This window comes from Pocillopora verrucosa, chromosome 1, assembly GCF_036669915.1.
Source record: "Pocillopora verrucosa isolate sample1 chromosome 1, ASM3666991v2, whole genome shotgun sequence".
Lineage (NCBI taxonomy): Eukaryota > Metazoa > Cnidaria > Anthozoa > Scleractinia > Pocilloporidae > Pocillopora > Pocillopora verrucosa.
Window position 1 is genome coordinate 19,362,500 of NC_089312.1, and position 15,639 is coordinate 19,378,138.

At 37.2% G+C, this 15,639-nt stretch overlaps 2 long non-coding RNA genes across 2 annotated transcripts; one reads left to right on the top strand and one right to left on the bottom strand.

The window, feature by feature from the left end:
- Window positions 1-34: 34 nt before the first annotated feature.
- LOC136283722 (uncharacterized) lies at window positions 35-5,930 on the top strand. The gene is made up of 5 exons (XR_010718901.1): window positions 35-186; window positions 2,475-2,558; window positions 3,881-3,978; window positions 4,989-5,090; window positions 5,815-5,930. It is a non-coding gene; the product is annotated as an uncharacterized lncRNA (long non-coding RNA).
- On the bottom strand, window positions 5,805-15,252 carry LOC136283727 (uncharacterized). The gene is made up of 4 exons (XR_010718902.1): window positions 15,196-15,252; window positions 13,227-13,339; window positions 9,939-10,062; window positions 5,805-6,770 (listed from the first exon to the last, which is right to left on the bottom strand). It is a non-coding gene; the product is annotated as an uncharacterized lncRNA (long non-coding RNA).
- Window positions 15,253-15,639: the final 387 nt, after the last annotated feature.

Here is a 15,639-nt window from a genome sequence, read left to right on the forward strand (position 1 = left end):
CTGAACTGCGAAATGAACTGCCTATTTTGAGACCAAAAGATGAGCAAAAACGGTACCACAATCTTCACTTGCCTAATAATATACGACGGCTCTTTTCAGATGGTGTTTGGATGGAAAAAATGACGTCTCAGCGGTTTTAATACTCTGAAATGGAAACCACGTGTGACATGTAGATCAACTGCTGAGGTTAGTGAAAAACATAAACAAAAAGACTGGTTGATGAGCATGTTGTTTCAATTTATTTCTGCTCCCTGTTCTTTTAAGTTATTGAATAAGCTTGTAATGTAATCGGATCATTTTGACATTCCACCAGTATAAGTACAAATAGTTCTCAGTGTTTTGCGGGAAATTTAAAAAGTGCTGACAAAGTAAAATTAAATTTTCTGACAGTTTTAAAATTACATATTCTTATATACGATGTGAAAAATTTTTTGTGTGAACGTAATCTAGTTCATGTTTATCTTATCCTCTGTTGACCTAAGTGTTGCACAAAAAAAGTATTATTTAATTGCATGCTAGATAATTATTATGAACTGTGTTGGTATTTCAACATTAATTCTTCAGTTGGTATTCAATTTCAAGACTTTGGAGCCCTCTTTTTTCCAACTATGTATTCCTCTGTATGTTTGCTCTATGTCTTTAAGGTCTACTAAGATGTATTTTGATCAAATATAGAAGCGATCCTCGTAGTTATGAACACTACTTAAGTAGTAGTGTAAATAAGGCCTGAAAAATATTCAGGTTCATACAGGATTTGAACCCATGACCTCTGTGATACTGATGCAGTTCTCTACCAAATGAGCCAACGGGCTTTATTTTCACCACTTCCTAAGTAGTGTTCATAACTGCAAGGATTGCTTCCATATTCATTTCTTCAATTGAAGTTCACATAAATAATTTTCATGTACCGGTATTTACAGTCATTTATATATTTTGATCATTGATGGAGTGAGAAGAAGGGAAACTACTTAGATCATTTTAGCATAGGGCCTATGACAACAGACCTCATTTTGATAAATATATTGATTACTCAATGTGCTCAGGCAAAAATTTACACCTTTGTCCCACCCCCCCCCCCCCAAGTATATGTAAAAAGACAGTAGCATGAATTTGGGGAAAAAAGCAAACTTATTAGGGGAAGCAGAGAATAACATGTTTAATCAAAGTGTTAAAGCATGAATTGATTGTCTTAAAGATTAGAATGGAGCAAGTGAGTAACAATGTGAATTGAATGCTAACATCTTGAATTTGCAAACAGGATTTTGAGTGCCATGCTTAACGAGTTTGCTTGAAATGTTCAAAACATATCTGATTTGTCTCTTGGCTAAGATGAAATGCCACGTCATACTAGTTACAAAATATTATTTTAACAATTTTCTGAAAATGTGGTCTTGTATTTTCAATTTGTTTATGTTCTTTACCCAAATGTTTTCTGTGCTCAGACCAAAAGATGGCTTTTAATTATTAAAACATATAAACTTTGTGTGACAAATAACATGGCAATGCACTCACCAGGTGCCAAACAGTATTAGTAGTAAAGCCTAGTTGGATTCCAAGTCAGTTTAATCTGGAAGTAATGTGAGGTCTCTATATTCTTCACTGAAATGTTGATTAAGAAATGTTAGTGGCTGCTGAGTGCTCAAATGTTCCAACAAAAAAAGGAAACTATGAGTATGGATTATTTAATTAGTGGAAGGTACATCAGGCTATGTAAACACGGAAACCATTTTACATTTCTTTTATAAAATAACTAATGAAAGAGGAACAAAAACTATGTTTACATATGCTCGTGTAAAATGGCTTTATGGCCAATCAGAGCGAGTGTACTATTTGAATTATTTTATAATTCACAATGTATCTTCTGCAAAAATTACATTTTCTCCCCAGTCTCTTCCCACAGGATCGTTTTAAAACTGATTGAGAGGTCTACAGAATTTTGGATTTTAATTTTGAATTTTGAATTTTGAATTCCTTACTCTCATTAGATATTAACAAGACAGTCATTGAACTTGAGTTTGTTTGCCAAACCAGTGCTGTTATTTTTTCAAACATGTACATGTGCTTTTTTTTTTCCTTATGTGCTCTCTAATTGACAGGTGTCAGATCATGACTGATACTTGTTAAAAAATTGTTTCAAAGTTTGTTTGGAAGCCTTTTAGATCAACCTTTTCATTACACAAATAAAAATGTTATGGTGAAGCCTCTCTCTTTCATTTGCATTAGTTCTGTTTCAACTACCTTTCACTTGTTCAAAAATTGTTCAGTTTATGGAGGATCTTGCCTAATTTACATCCATAAATAAAGGATTTCATTAAGTTTTAGGAAAAAATAAAAGTGTTATTTGCCAGCCTAGGTTGGTCTGTATTGAGAAAAATTGTTCCCTCAGCCTATGGCATCAGGCAGTACTCAAGACCTTGGGCAGAGTTTTTACTAACATGGACCTCTCTGCTGTTATTCAATGTTAATTATTTCAGGATATTTATGCATTAAGCTCTGAGCTTAACTTGGCTGTTAACAGTTTGCTGCTGGACAGTCCTAGACAGTCATAACTCCTTAAGGTTAGAGCAGAAATGTTGGTTGATCTTGACTTATAGTTTTTGGTGCGTAAGGGTGAATACAAGTGGGTCAACTTAGTCAACCAATGAAGTGACAGAATTGGTGTCTTCTTTGAGCTCATGAAAATTGTATTGTTTCATTCTCCTGCAATGTAACATGATGTTATAAATGACTGACAGACTGACTGACTGATCAATGAACAGAAAAAAAAAACTACCTGAATGATTAACTGATTGACAAATAGACTTACTGACTGGTTTAAAAGCTTGTTGATCGATCCATTGATTGATTGATTAGCTGATTGACACTGCCTGACTGACCAACAAATGCTCTGACTTACTGACTGACTGACCAACTGACTAGTTGGCCAAATTGCTGACTAAATGACTGACTGATGGACAGACTGACTTGTCAACAGATGGACTTTCTGACCAGTGAACTGGCTGATTGATTGACTGACTAACTGGTTGACTTACTGACTGGTTGACAAACAGATGGACTCACTGGCTGTTCAACTGGCTGATTCATTGACTGATTGTTTGACTGACTTACAGACTGACTGACCAACAGATGCACTAACTTATTGACAGACCAACTGACGGACCAAATGACTAGCTAGCTGGCTGGCAGGCAGGCTGGGTGGCTCGTTGCCTGGCTGGTTGCCTGGCTGATTGACCAACTGAATGAATAATCTATCAATAAATTTACCAAGAGACTAGTAGTATTGTTAATTCATTTATGCTGAATGGTTACAGACTGAACATAATTGGGTTTCCAGATGAGTTATTGCCTTTTCATATGATTATTTCTGCTTGATGGTTTCAACATCCTTTCCCACTGCCGAGATGGTCTGGGATACTGTAAAGGGCCATTATGAATGAGAAAAAATATCTAACCCTTAAATTTAAAATAAGATGTATAGGGCCATTTCTCAGTAGTAAGTCTTGACTCTGTTACACCTTGTGGGCCTGAATACTGCCTCACTGTTGATGATTGAAAAGTTAATTGTCAAAACATGGCACATACCTCTTTTTTTCCTGTCTGTACAGCTGTTTCAACAACTGACTATGGCAGCATTTTAAGCTTTCAAACAATTTTTTATCTGGATGAGTTAAACCTGTGTCATTGTTATTTTTATATCAATGTTCATTATGTTCTCACTGGCCAAGATGCAACTTTTTGTAACATATTACAATCCTTGTACAGATGTATGGGGTCAGAGCCTAATAAAGCACTAGTTACTCATGTTACTACACTTTTTCCACCATCTTCATCTCAAACAAGAACAACCCCATTTACTGTGTTCAAACCATTTTTGTTTTAGCTCCATGTGAAACAAAAGCCACAGCTGAAGTTACATAAAGACGTCATCTTTACACATCAAACCAAATATTTCTTCACTAAAGAGCTAGTCATCAACAGGTATTTATTTGCACTGTATTTTCCGCTTAATTATGAATGTATGTATAACTATGTAATCTCACTATCACGCATTCCCATACCTATAAATAAGGAAATTTGGCCAATAGTATGTGAAATTTTAGTGCTTTTGCCTCTACCCAGTGGATGTTTTCCTGTATTTGTAAGTTGCAACTTTTTGGGTGGGGTTGGGAGTCAAATCTGTGAGAGAATTTTCCTCCATACATCTCTTAAATTGTTCACTCAGCAGTCAACACTGTCCACTTGAATTCTACATATAGGTGTTAAAAAAAAAAAAAAAATTGGGCGGGGCATTTGAACACAATTTTTGCCCCCAGGGGATGGGGTGGAAATTCGAACAAACCAGACTCAAGTGCTCAAAGGGTTGTCCAGGGGGAGATGTTAAAGTTTCAAATTGATCAACACATACACAACTCAAGACTGATTAAAGGTAACCGTGTACACATCTTTATTTGTCTCTACTTATAGTGAGAAGTTACGGTTAGATTTTGTATAGAATGTTAGAGTCTCAGCCAGTTTTGAACTTTTGTTAGAGGAAGGTTGTGTGGTCCACTCTAAATTGTTGAAGGTTTCTCTCAAAAAGGTTATTGGGGGAACGGGGGGTATTTGGAAAAGAAGGTGCCTTAGGGCCTTTCGTGGACAATATTCTCTTGCCAAACTCTGACTTTAATATTCGTTCAGTTGAGACGTTTCTTTTATTCCTATTTTGTTGTAAAGGCCAGTAGCTATGTGATAAGGTAGTGTTGCCTTTAACAACATCTAAAGCTACCCATCACCTGTTTATTTCCTGGTGAGATAATGCCTAGATAACTTTGTTGTACTTGTGCTACATTGTCACTGTTTTTTGCACAAAAATGGAGTTAACTTTGGCTCTGCTTAATTCAGTTAAAGTTTAATTTTGTTTTTTGATGTCTTTGTATAGTACTAAACAAATTACATACAGTATCGGGCTCGCACCTGCAAATACGTTTTACTCGAACTTTCTTTTTCAGGTAGACATTGTTTTAGTTGAAGATTACAGTTATGGAGGAATCGTATATGATGTCTACGGGGATCGAAATATCCAAGTTGAGATGTCGATGTACCGATTACAGGTTAGAAAGTTCTTCAATTTATTGAGTCCATGGTCATATTCTACAGAAACCTATCTAGACATGAATCAGTAATAGTAGGACTCAAAACCTTGAGAAATTGATCCTATCGCTGATGGGAAACTAAAATTTGAATGCATAAAGTGTCAAAGTAAACGCAAAGTGTGGTTTTAATGGCTTGTTGGAATGTTTTCGCCTCTTTGTTCCGTCAAAATCAAATTATAAGGCACATTTGTTAGTTTGCACTTGTTATTTCCTAGTCGTGCAATTCAAGCAATTAGCGAGTCGGCCACTGTCTATTTGTAGTACAAATAAACAAATTAAATATATCAATCAAATTCAAGTCATACAACTCCGCAGGTGGTTCTCCATGGACTAAGATTCACCGAAATTGTTTTTCAAGTTATCAAGAAATACGGGAAATTTGCTTCACAGAATTCAGTAATGCGAAGCCATTTCAGAAAGCCACATGCAAACGCAAGTTGAAATACGCAAATTCCACGCCGAAAGCAGAATTCACGCTGCCCGAGGGATTTGAGAGCACCTCGCTTATAGTTTCACCCTCCGTTTTGTTTCTATCTATCACCGTTTGCTTTTTGCTTTATTTCACTATAGAGATGCCTTCGTCAATCTGATAGAGTTGTACATTGTGATTTGTCAAACCTCAAAGACTTGAACAGTACACTGAAACAGCTTTCGTGTTGAATGATACTCTGTTTATTTGCAGCCCGTTCAAACAGAAGTACAGATTATATTTGTATCCTTAACCTTTCTCCAGATTGCTAGAGGGAGCAAAGAAGCCGGAAAGATTGGGCCTAAGAAATCAATAATGAAAGGCAGGAAAATATTAGCTTTTTGTCAGATGAAGAAAAGCTAATATAGTTTAATTACACCGAGGAGACGCTTAGTCTATACCAAGACAGGAGAAAGAAACAACGCAGAAAGGAAGGAAATATTTGAATCATTTGTCTCTCCCAATATTTACGTTTACCCTGATAGCTTGGACAAATATGAAAATTGGAAGGAGATATTGGTAAAAATCGGGGGTCGATCCGCTACCGTCCCCCACTACACCCACCTATTAAAGGCAGTTTTTTTTAGTATTTGTAAGAGCTGCGTACTTTCTGGCGACAACATCATGTAACATACATGCGTAATAAGACCTTTAAATGTTACTACCACTAGGTAGAGAACTTTTTTAAAAACTTACCAAAACTGCCACAGGAGGTGGGCGTGGCGGGGGAGGTTGGTCGGGGGAAACACAACTGTATTGAAAAAGTGGTAATTAAATTCTTGTAACTAAAAAAATGCAACTGAATTGATGTAAAAAAGGATTGTTACTTACATTAGGAGGTTATACTATAATATTAATAAAAAAAATGTTTGTACCACACGCTAGATGACTTTTATCTAGAGTTAGGAAACTGTCTTCTGGGGAACGATGGACGGGGAACCGTCTTTGATTTCTTTCCAAGGTAGGTGGGGTGGGGGATGGTGAACGGATCGAACCCCAATTTTTTCATTTTATTCCCTGAATTTGGGGTCGATCCAATTTTGCTTTCCAAGATTGATATTTGTCTCTGGTCTCGTGCTTAAGGTGATCGTGTTTCTTGGTATTTAGCTTTGGGTGGTTGAACGTTCATATTTGATCTTGGTTCTTGAGATAGTCATTCTTCAAGAAATCTGTGAAAAGATGAAGAGAGACTTTCGAATCAGCCACATTGCAACATTATAATACACGATATGACACCAATAAGCACTCATTTTTAACTGAACTCCATAAAGACGCGAATGGCCACTCAGTTCTAATGCTGTACATAAAGTACTTTGTTAAATTGTACATTCGTTTCGTTCAACTGTACCACACGTAAAAAATCTTGTCGTTTAATTAAAGCTTAAACTTATCAAGTTTGTTTCTGATGGTGAAAGACTACATCCGAGTAAACTGTACGTCAGCAAATATACTCTTTCAGACCAACTCTAAGTTTTAACCTGGATAACGAAAAAAATGCGAGTGTGTCAAAACTCAACGTAAAGTGCGAAAACAATGTTGGATGGATAATGCTTTTCCCTACTTAGGTTACTTAGAATCTTCATGGTGATTTTTAAAGACCCAGTTTACTACACAATCTATTTTGTATTGTTTTCCCTCGTATTCACGCTTGTAGTTATCTTTTCTTAGGAACACATTTGGTGTCTACCTAAATTACCCAAATGGGTGGTTTAAGACAATTTTGTGTGCCCCATAAAACACGATTGCCGCCCTACGTGCCACACGGCATGATGGGCATGAGTGAGTGATAAAACACGATTCAAAATACCATGACAGCACTCCTTGACTTAAGAAAGGGATATTTCTTCATATAACTAATTTAAAAAGTGAACGGAAGGGGAAGCCCTTCCAGGTAATTAGTGAGTGGATATGATTAAGGTTGCATGTCCTAAGATTGAGATAGTACATCATTCTTATAACAATCACAACAAGTTTGAATAAAAGATGATGACATACAATCCAAGAAGACTGCTACTCATCACTGACTGATCTGACAAATAATTGCTCCTTACTTAGTCCTAACATGATACACTAGACGACTCCATATGCCAATCGCACACCAGATATCGGTAATTTTATTCACCGGTATTCACAAAGCAGACTCGGAGCCAATTTTTTGAAATTGCCAGTAACTTAACAGGCCCAAAGCCATATTTTACTGACAACTTTCGCTGGCAATCGTTACAATCAGTGTATAGAATCGTCTGTTGTGTCACTGGCCCCTACCAATGTGTGACCTCCAGGAATTTGTGTTATCAACAGGGAAAAGGAAGGTAAAGAAGGTCATATAATAATGAGAACAGTCCTAACAATCCTGACAAAGTCTCTTACAAACTGTGTGAAAAATAGGTTTGTCCTACTCGTGGTAAAAATAAAAGCATCACGCCGGACAAAACTGGTCTCAGGCTAGCATTCAGTGAAAATACACTATGACACTGACCCTAGAAAGGGTCAGCTTTTAGTAACCCACCTCTTGTACAAAGTCAAACGCCCAATCAGCACATAAAGACATTCCAGTGGCCGAAACAGTTTACCCTCTTTTTGGGGGACCAAGTCTTTGCATCACAGATCAAGACTAAGGAAGAGTTGTGCAGGGTGAAACCAACTCCTTAGTGGGTCAGCTTTCAGTCACCCATCTCTTATACAAAGTCAAACACCTGATCAGCACATAAAGACAGTCCAGTGTTCAAAACAGTTTATCCTCTTTTATGGGGACCAAGTCTTTGCATCACAGATCAAGACTAAGGAAGAGTTGTGTAGGGTGAAACCAACTCCTTAGCAGGTCAGCTGTCAGTCACCCATCTCTTGTACAAATTCAAACACCTGATCAGCACATAAAGACAGTCCAGTGTCCAAAACAGTTTATCCTCTTTTATGGGGACTAAGTCTTTGCATCACAGATCAAGACTAAGGAAGAGTTGTGCAGGGTGAAACCAACTCCTTAGCAAGTCAGCTTTCAGTCACCCATCTCTTGTACAAAGTCAAACAACTGATCAGCACATAAAGACAGTCCAGTGTTCAAAACAGTTTATCCTCTTTTATGGGGACCAAGTCTTTGCATCACAGATCGAGACTAAGGAAGAGTTGTGCAGGGTGAAACCAACTCCTTAGTGGGTCAGCTTTCAGTCACCCATCTCTTGTACAAAGTCAAACACCTGATCAGCACATAAAGACAGTCCAGTGTTCAAAACAGTTTATCCTCTTTTTGGGGGACCAAGTCTTTGCATCACAGATCAAGACTAAGGAAGAGTTGTGCAGGGTGAAACCAACTCCTTAGTGGGTCAGCTTTCAGTCACCCATCTCTTATACAAAGTCAAACACCTGATCAGCACATAAAGACAGTCCAGTGTTCAAAACAGTTTATCCTCTTTTATGGGGACCAAGTCTTTGCATCACAGATCAAGACTAAGGAAGAGTTGTGTAGGGTGAAACCAACTCCTTAGCAGGTCAGCTGTCAGTCACCCATCTCTTGTACAAATTCAAACACCTGATCAGCACATAAAGACAGTCCAGTGTCCAAAACAGTTTATCCTCTTTTATGGGGACTAAGTCTTTGCATCACAGATCAAGACTAAGGAAGAGTTGTGCAGGGTGAAACCAACTCCTTAGCAAGTCAGCTTTCAGTCACCCATCTCTTGTACAAAGTCAAACAACTGATCAGCACATAAAGACAGTCCAGTGTTCAAAACAGTTTATCCTCTTTTATGGGGACCAAGTCTTTGCATCACAGATCGAGACTAAGGAAGAGTTATGCAGGGTGAAACCAACTCCTTAGTGGGTCAGCTTTCAGTCACCCATCTCTTGTACAAAGTCAAACACCTGATCAGCACATAGTGACAGTCCAGTGGCCAAAACAGTTTATCCTCTTTTTTGGGGACCAAGTCTTTGCATCACAGATCAAGACTAATGAAGAGTTATGAAAGGTGAAACCAACTCCTTAGCTAGTCAGCTTTCAGTCACCCTTCTCTTGCACAAAGTCAAACACCTGATCAGCACATAAAGACAGTCCAGTGGCCGAAACAGTTTATTCTCTTTTTTGGGGACCAAGTCTTCACATCACAGATTGAGACTAAGGAAGAGTTGTGTAGGGTGAAACCAACTCCTTCGCAGGTCAGCTTTCAGTCACCCATCTCTTGTACAAAGTCAAACACCTGATCAGCACATAAAGACAGTCCAGTGTCCAAAACAGTTTGTCCTCTTTCTTGGGGACCAAAACTAGACTTTAATATTTGTAAAAACTAGACTAAACTAGAAAAACTAGACTATAATATTTGTATGTTGTCCATATCAATACTTACCTCATGAAATCCACACCACTACCAAAAATCCAGGGATACTCATTCAGCGGAAGAGCATCCTTCTTACCATGGGATAGAAACAGGAAATCTTTCATGCCTCCCTCTCAAAATAAGGTTTTGAGTTCTGTAATATAAAAGAGTTTGATAGTTGTCTCAGTAAAAAAAATACAATAATACCTACAATCAATTTCAAGTGCTTTGTTAACAAGTTTTGAACCTTTTGACAAGCAAAAATCAATCTTGGTTACAAAGTATTTATAGCTATGTGCATGCTCTGTTGGGAAATTAGGTGTTTTAGTGGGCTAGTGGAGGGATGCTTCAGACTATTTGCAAATAAATTTTTAATGCAAGCCACATAATGAAAACTAAACCATAAGCATAAAAAACTTGTGAACCTGACAGCTATATGTAAGCATAAGAACAAGGAAGCATAGAAATGAACTTTGCAAGGCAGATTTTGCAGTAATGAAGCCCACACATTGAGAGCAGGGTTCTTTTTTCCCAAAGAATAATTGAAAGTTGTTATAAGGACAAGTGTTTGGTTTTGCAGTTCTAGTCAGTAAATCAATCAGCCATCAGTAAGCTGATAAATCTGTTAAGTACTCAGTTAGACAGTTTATCAGTCCCTCAGCTACTCACTCATTGACACTCAGTTCATCAGTGATACCTGTGACGACTCTCTTGAAATATCTCACTGATAAAGGATGAAATTTCAAGTCCATAAGAAAATAATTAGATTTTCTGTTCAAGGAAAGTTCAATTTGTGTTTTTCTTTTTTAGGATTATGTGCTCCATTTAAGTGACTTCTAGTCAATGGAAAGAGACTGCATAAAAGAGGTCAATCAAAAAATTTAACAAGAGGGGTGGTTATGAAATTCAAATTTGACAACTTCAGATTTCAGATTTTCAAAAGTTGGCATCTATGCAAATTGTCAGTTATTCTGTACATCAGTTGTCAGTCTGTCAGTTTGTCAGTCAGTCAGTCAGTAGGTCAGTCCATCAGCTTTTTAGTCAGACAGTCATCCAGTCAGTCGTGCAATCTTGCACAAACATCACCGTTTTTTGGTTGTGGTAAGTCAATTCATTTCTGTGCAGTCTTATATCAGTTTGCCTAGTAGTTAATTGGTCTGTAAGAAGGTCTTTTCTTGCTTAATAACTTGTAGTCAGTCTGTTAATGAATAAGATCATCAGCAAGCGAGCCCCCCACTTTACTCAAGACAACACTTCAGTCATTTTGTCTTTGAGTTTTCTGGTCAAAGAGTGAATCAGCAAGTGAGTCATCAATGATTCATTGCAAGGGTCACTCAATAGCTCAGCAAGTCATTCTAATGGTCAGTCACTAACTCAATTAATCAATAACTGCAGAGTTTCTTAATTATCCAGTGAGTCCATCGATGGTTTATAGGATTTGTCAGTCTGTCAACCAGTCTGTCCATTGATTAGAGAGACAGACCGTTACTAATTAAGTTAGTCAATACATCAGTGAATCGGTCACTGATTCTGTCATAAAAGCTGACATGTCTGTGAGTCATTTAATGAATCAGTCACTCTATCAATAAGATACTCACTCAAACAGTTGCGCAGATAGTCAGTCAGTTAGTAATTCCACCTCATTTTAGTGATTTAGTAGGTCTGTAATTCAGTCATCCAGCAAGTCTGATGGTACAGAGGTTCTTTATAAGTCTGAATGCTTGAGTAAATGTATCATGTGGCAAGTTGATCATTTAAGCCATCATTTAAGTCAGTCAGTCAGTTGGTCAATTTATGAGTAAATTGATGAGTATGCCTGCTAATTCATAAATGTTTTCTGCGACTCAGTTTTTTTAAAAGTTAATCAGCTTATTATACATCAGTTAGCAAGCCAGTTAGTTAGTTAGTGAGACAGATAGTCAGCCACTGAATCTCACAGTTAAGAGATCAGTAAGTCAGTGAGACAGTCAGCAAGTTGGTCATAATTGAAACCACAAGTTCATTAGCAGGTTGACAAGTCAATCAGTTAGCTAATTGTTTAGTCAATCCTTTTTTACATCAATGTAAATGTATCAGTCAACAAGTTGATTATTTCAGCCAGCAGTTGATAAGTGAGTGAAAACACCCCAATGAACAATCAGTCAGTAATTTGACAATGGATAGGTTAGTAGAGTGTCAGCCAATCAAGTCAGTCCATCAAGTAGGTCCATAAAGTCAGCCTATCAAGTCGGTCAATAAAGTCAGTAAATCAATTCAGTCAGTCAGCCAGTTGATCAATCAACAAACTGGGCAATGAGACAGGGTAAAATGTATCATCATCAAGTTGCTTATTCTAGCCAGCAGTTAATACGTAAGTTAATACACCTAAATATACCAGTCAGTTAATTGGTCTATTGGTAGGTTAGTGAGTCAGACAACAAGCGTGAAGGTAAATCTGAAAGTCAAGAGGTGAGGTTTTGTCAGGTTAGCTCAGTAAGAAAGCTGGACATTCAAGGCAGCATTTGATACACAAGTTAAAAATTCAGTGTTTTGCAGACAGTAAGTCACTCAATCAACGAGTCTGTCTATCAGCAAGTCAGTCATTCTGTCAGTAAATAAGTCTGTCATTTAGCCAGTCACACAGTCAATAAATCACCATATCAGTAAGGAACTTTGTCATTCAAGCTGGCACCGAATGGATAAGTGGTAACTTGGGCAGCCAGTTTGGAAATCAATGAGTCCGTCAACCAGTCAGTGAGTAAGTACATCTTAAGTCCAAGTCAGATGGTTAGTAAATCAGTATATCATTAAAAAAGTTGATCATTCAATCTAGCAATTAACAGAAAATTATGATGGATGAGTCATAGAATAATAAGACCAGCAGATAGGCAGTCAATAAGTGAGTCTGTTAGAGTCAATTGATATGTCACTAAATATGACACTCACATGGTCAGTTACAGCAGTAGTCAGCATGTCTGTGAGCATGTCTCAGTCAGCTTGGTTGTTCCAACTAATAATTTATGGCTGTTATTCAATTGGTCAGACATACAGTTAGATAAACTGTTAGTGACTGAGACAAGCAGCCAGTAAGAGACTGGCAGTCAGATTAATCAGGGTACCACCCAGCAAGATAGTCATTCATGCCAGAAATATTTCACTGAAAAATTCAGACTACAAGTTTTGAAGAAAAGGCATTATGTCATGTCTTTCACAATGAAAAAATAATTCATAATCTAAAAATCTTTCAGATTCAAAAAAGAAAGAAACAGTAGCAAGACAGACTGCAAATAAGAAGTGAGTTAAGTAGACCAGAACTTGGCCTACATCAATTTTTTTTACCTGGTTCACTCACTGGTAATAAGTTGTGAAGCAGAACAGGCACTGTGAAATAGAACCATTTCAACAATTTTGGTCCACTCATCCAGTGTTTGACGTCTCTGCTGACTCATTATCTTAAAGAAAAGATTATTATACAATAATCACTTCAAAATAGCATAAAAATTTTGAGGTAGAAATTTTCAGTCATGAACCTGTTGGTTCGTTAATTAAATAAAGCATCACTTATCATTACTTTGTTACTGTACCTAAAAAACTGATTAAAATGCTGGCATGCATCTGTTATAGAGCAGACATGACAGCTTTTAATGTGATGTTAAAAAAATTTATTCAAAGAAATTGTTTTGATCTTTCTTTGTGCTCTCATCAAATATCACACAGTCATTAACTACAGTGAAGGGGAATAGTGGAGGATATTTACAGAGACAATTAAGGTGGCAAGTTAAACATGTCTCTTTCACCAACACTTGGGTGAATAATTATTTCAATAAAAACTTTATACTGCAGTCTAAGATGAATTTAGGTCAAATTAATTTTCTTCTACAAAATAATGTAGTTTGACTGTTTTCTTTTTTTCTTCATAGCAGTAAATTTCTTAAACCTTTAGCTCCCATGATCTGATGGTTAATTCTCCCCTCTAGCTGCTATGCATTTCCTTGTGAAGTAGCTGGGAGAATTCGGTATTAAATCAAGGTAACTTTTACCTAATAAGTTTGAGTATTCTCATTACCTACTTGTTCAGTACTGTATGGATGTTACAGGGAGAAATAACATGTTAATCACTTCTGGGAGGTAAAGGGTCAACTACAGAAAAACAGAAGCAAGCCTTGTTTCAGATATCATCTGAATCAAAGTCCTGTAACAATTAAGAAACCCCCCAAAAAAGCAGTGATACAGCGATAGACTGATAATCCAACCAGTCAACATTTTCATTTAAATGTAGAAAACAGCTGTTGTTATCACTCAGTACCTAAAAGTCTGGCACAAATCATGCCAGTGTTTCTGTTCACATTTCAAATGACCTATTGTTTTCCATTCAATTTTCATTGGTTGGGTTCATAACCCACAAGAAATCCAAAAGTGGTTTGTAAAAATGAAATTTAGCACACAAAGCAATGCTATCATAGACACATACTGTTAACGCATGTGAGCAAATCGTTATTAATGTTTGCTTCTTTTTTGGTTATTACTTGAAAAGTTTTTGAGGATTCAAAGTTGTATTCAAATATGATGCACACTGACACAAGGTCAGCAATTTTGGTGGCATGTGAAATTTTAGTCAGGAAGTTGCAAGTTGAAGATACTGAAGACTACTAGCAGATAATAAAAATGAACTACAAGGCGTTATACGAAATTTTGATCGCCACTACAGTCATTTTACCATTAGCCATTTTGACTTGAGTCTGTTTTTAGCGAAACTGCTGATTGTAAAACTATCGTTTACTATCATCTCCCCGTTCAAACGGCAAAAACTATTCGTATATTGTCAAGTCGAATTTGAACATGCCGAAACTACATGACAGTTGAGATAATCGCTGATAGTGCATGATAGTTTGTGGTAGTTGAAACCATTATCGACTATCAAGACCGTTTGAACGGGGCTTCTGTTCGCCAGACATCGTACGTGGAATAATCGCAAGTAGAATACTCACAAGTAAGATACAGACTTCATTACTGATCAACAGTATACTCAAATTCAAACAAAAATAATTCTGCAATCCAGCTCAGTACCTTATTTCATACTGTACTCGATACTATCTCATTAGATTTCCGTACAAAGCATTGGTCCCAAAGGTTATCTCATGTTTTCACCATTGTTTCCTTAAATCGAAAAGCTGTCTACACAGTGAGTTCATACGGAAATGCTACCCTGCATTGCAATTTTACAATATGCTAACTGAAGACCATGCACAGATAGCTCTGAAGACCTTTTTTACAGAGGTAATAAGATTTGGACGATAATGAACCTCACCTGCAGTATGAAAACAAACATAGCGGATAACTTCTTCCTAATTTAATCCGCATAGCCTGTAACCAACGAGAACAAAGCTGGCCAAATTACGAAAACGAAAACACGGCTATCATTCTCCTGATGTGATATTTTAGGGTAAAGTTATTTCCAAAGTCGGTACAAACCTGTGGACTACTGGATAACAGGCATGGCTGCCGAGTAAAATATGTTCACCCGCAAAGACTAGTGGGAAGTATTGAAACTGACATAGGGGGACTCATAGGGAGGGCGAACACATGGATATCCCCCAATCGAATTGCACGACTGTTCGGGACCTTTTCTGCTACTCTTCGTAAGTTTTGCAAGTCCTTCATTGGGTTACTAAGTTTTCACTTCCAGAACCCCTTCGTAAAACCTTCGGGATCCTTCAGGCTCTTAAATTTTACCTCTTTCATAACTTCATCA